Source organism: Argiope bruennichi, chromosome 10 (assembly GCF_947563725.1).
Source record: "Argiope bruennichi chromosome 10, qqArgBrue1.1, whole genome shotgun sequence".
Lineage (NCBI taxonomy): Eukaryota > Metazoa > Arthropoda > Arachnida > Araneae > Araneidae > Argiope > Argiope bruennichi.
This window is the reverse complement of record NC_079160.1, coordinates 86058345-86062769: the sequence shown is the minus strand read 5'-3', so window position 1 is coordinate 86062769 and position 4425 is coordinate 86058345.

Genomic DNA, 4425 nt, shown 5'->3' with positions numbered 1-4425 from the left:
CCAATCCTGACAGATTTTGCTTAAAAGATCTAGATCTTGTTAAAAACATTATTTATAACAAAGCATTTTTTAAATATTACTTGAAATTTAAATTTACATTTTTTTACACAACAGATATGTAAAACAACTCTCTCGAAAGACCGCGTTGAATGCGAAAGCATTAAGAAAGCAAATTGAAATAAGAAATTATTTCAGTTTGTTACAAGATTCGATATTGAATAACAACTTCAATGAATTTTAATAAATCAATAATAAATAAATAAAAATATAGGATTTTGGAAATTGGAAATGCGCTAAATTTGCATTATTCTAATGGCAATTTAGTGAGATTGAGATTATTAGTTAGGCTACTGCCAAAAACCTGCAATGCCTGGAGGATTTTTTTTTGCCATATTTTTGGCAATAATCAAATTTTGTGCTTTCATTTCATTTACAAGTATAATGCAATTGAACATATTCACTTTGAAAAGAAGTATCGTTGATATTTTAGACTATTATTCTTTTTCATACTTTCAAATTCAGATCAGTTATCATTTTATGCAGTTAATTACCCAATTCACAAGTCTTGACAGACTTCAAAAATTTATAATTTTAGTGTCTTTAAAATGTTAATTTTTAAAGACACTAAAATTAATTCCCCTGAAAGTCAACAGCAATGAAATATTTTGCTATTTCAGTTATCTGCAATATTTGGAACTTAAAAGACTGCTTTTGCAGATATTAAATTAAAATCAGTAAAAAATAAATTTTTGGAAGTTTGGAAATAAAAGAGGGCAGTATTCCAAAATTTGCACTGTCTAAAAGATCTACTAATTTAATCCGACCCCCAAAATTCTTCGACTTCATAAATCCAACTAAACTAAACTTTTTATCAATGGGATGGGGAGGGAGTAAGTTATCAAAACAAAGCCAATTACGAATTGTTTAGTGTAGAACATAGTTGACACGTCATAATCAACCCAACTAGAAATACTATGGAGACATTCCTTCTTTTATGAACTCCTTAGGATGATAATTATCTCTAAGGCATGTAAAGACATATTACTAAAATGGTTGGAGTAATTTTGATGGCACTTGGCACATTTTTCACCAAAAAAAAATAAATTGTAATATGAAATGAGCCCTATTTCATTCTAGAGGTAACATATTGAAAAGCTTTTCACAAGCAAAGCAATTAACATGAGATGTGATCTCTTTGGAGTGATTTTCATGGAACTTGACGCATATCTCTCATTGGTCAACTTAAAATAATACAGGATTATTAACCTGTAAATTATTTTATTAAAATTTGAATAGTAAATAAAATAATATAAATGAAGCATTGTGTTTTGCAATGTCATGTTTTCTCTTGTCATCCACAACAGTTTGATGATAATAATAATAAACCCACCTGCCAATGCCTTGTCTCGCACTTTGTAAAATTCTCACTCTACTTATTAAAAAAAATATGCAAATGAAGATAAGAAGAAAATTATTAAAAATCTTTGACAGATCGTAAATTATATACTATACTTATATATGAAAAAAAAAAATGTACTATAGAGAAAAAATACAAGTTTTATAAAAACTTAGCTAGATTTCTGTAAAGACCCTAGTAAATGAAATATATCGGTAGCATAGAATATTTAAATCGTTTTCTCTAATGACAGTCGAATACTTGACGCTTTATCATAAAATATTTCCAAATAATTTATATCTGTAATATAGTAATAACTAATATAGACTCACTTGACACAAACAGGAAAATGACCAAAATTACTGAGATGACGACGGTATCAATCTTTGGCGTGGGAAACATCCTGAAGCATAGCCATAAAATGAAGCAGCCATGCAACAAGACGTTTCTTATAAATCATCTAATCGATTATCTTATTGTCGCACCTGTGTTTTCTATTCATCAAGTTTAAGCGGGATGTATTCTACATTCAAACACTGAGTAAATGCAAAGAACAAAGAAGAAAGAGCGATAATGCAGCGAGTGACGCGAGACTGCATTAATTCGGGTATCAATCCCGATTTCGCACCTGGCATTTAGCAGCAGATGTTTCACTTCCTCCGAATGACACAGAGTATCAACACAGCGCAGATAGCTATCGTTTGACCGCCCAAATTTGCAATTACTATTCGTTTTAATCATGAACGAAGGATTTAGTTCCTCAGAAATAGTTTATTAACCAGTTAACTGTTTTTGACGAGTATACTCGTCACGGAATAGGTACGTCTTGCATTATGGCGAGTTTATTCGTCAAGAGTAATAAGTAGTGAAAATTTGTATTTGAATTACAATTTTAGTAAAAACTCAAACATATATGTAAATTTCAAGATGTTTAAAATATTTTGAGGCCAAGTCGAAATCAAAGGAACAAAATGTTGTACCACGCTTTGCTCAATGCCATTCTCTAGCAGCAAATTAAAATAATAAATTAATTTTTTGTTTCTTTTCGTTCATATGCAAAAAATTTATGTTAATTTAAGTAAATAAATAAATGTTATTATTGAAATAAAAAAAATAAAAGTCATTTCATTACAAGATAATTTCATATTATACATACTCAGTGTTTGACGAGTATACTCTTTATCGTTCAATTTTTGCGACACAATTTAAATACGTATTCTCCGAAGAGGTCGAGACAGTTAACTCTTAAGAAAATCTTAACTAATATTCGTTAGCTCTAATTGAAGTAATCAAACTTTGTTTGGCAACTGAATAAAAACAAGTAGCAACTTGCAAATGTATTTGGTAGTAGGTAAGGTCTCCTAAAATCCAAAAAGAAAATCATTTCCTGACTAATTCAACAATAGAGCTTTCCTGTTAAAAGTGGTTAAACTGACTAAATGGTTTGTTTTAGTTTAGTTTAGTTACATTAATGCCCCATTTTTAAAGCAACACTAGGACTATTTTGGGATGGACCTCGTAATTTTAAACCGCGGTCAAGTGACGAGAACGACACCTGAGCTGGTACCTCTCTTTAAAAATTTCCATACCATACCATTAGACTAAATGGTAACCGAGACATAATATTTATATTTCGTCTACGACATATCAGTCGTGAATTTTTGGCTTCTAAAACATAAAACAATTGCAAAGATATTATCTTTGCTCAATGAATTTTTGTATCGCGGCCCCTTTATTATATTTTCCCGCTATAAAATATTTGAGTTTCAACAAGATTTCTCCATTTCACCATATCTCGAGATCTGTATGTACAGATGTTATATAAAGCTAAACGCCGCTAAACGTATGATATTTAGATATTAAACCAGGAACTTCTAAAAAAATATATTTTGCGACTGTATTCAATAATTTGATTAGATACAGTTAACCTTTAAAAATACTTTGCTCCAGTAAAATGCTTTAGCAAATTTTGCAAAAGACTTTTTGATTAAACAGTGACAATATTAATCTGATAATGCAAATAGATTTAATGTAATTTCATAATAATATAATACGTTTTTTAATAGATAAATAAATATGTTGTTGTTGTTGCTAATCTCCATGGCCTGAATTAGTCAGACCAAATCCAAAAATCCGTTGAGAAGAAGAAAGTCAAAAACGAGGAAGGGAGAAGAATAAATTTCTCTCCAATGAAGTCCTAAACAGTCTAGAATATGTTCAGCAGAGGCCTGATGTTGGCAGCATTTCGGGCAAAATTTTTCACCCTGAGAAAAGACATTTAAAGTGGCCACTGGCAAGGCGCGACAGGCAAGTGTTGGTTTTTCTATCACAAGGAAGAATTAGAGACTGGCCCGGCTTATTGGCTCTATACCAGTCATAAGTAGGGGGCCCTCCCAAGTCCTACAGATTGCCTCCTCGTGGCGGGAGGGTATCCCTGATCGGAATGGGTGAAGTACGTCGGGAACTTGCTCCTGGAGGGTTACCCAAGGCGTGAAGGCCATTCCACTATGCCCAACTAAAATCTGCAGGCGAAGGAGGTAAGACAGTTTTCTACCTCCTGGTGCTCCAGTCTTTTGACTCACAGAAGCTGCACTTCCCTCCCCATGAATCGGTAAATAAATATAAAAAAAATGAATTAGTAATTCAGCTTAAACTGTCATTGCTGCATGAAAAAAAAAAAAAAAAAAAAAAAGATAAAGATATAAGTTTGAACAATTTTTTGGTTAATTTCAACATTTGCAAATTACAAAGGAAAATTTCTTGAACATTAAGCTTTAATTAATTAGATAAATTTTTAATTATAATATGAATTCATATGTTTAATTTTTATAAACTTTCATTCACTTTTTGAAACTCAAACACTTTAATGATTGTGTATAGCTACATGGTATTTTTAAATATCAGGAAAAAATTTAAGAAACAATACAGTGAAAAAAAAAATGACAAGTAAATTTTATTTAACAGTTTATTTGATAAATAACACAACATGATTTTAAATACTACACAAAAATAATGATGTCAATATAAAA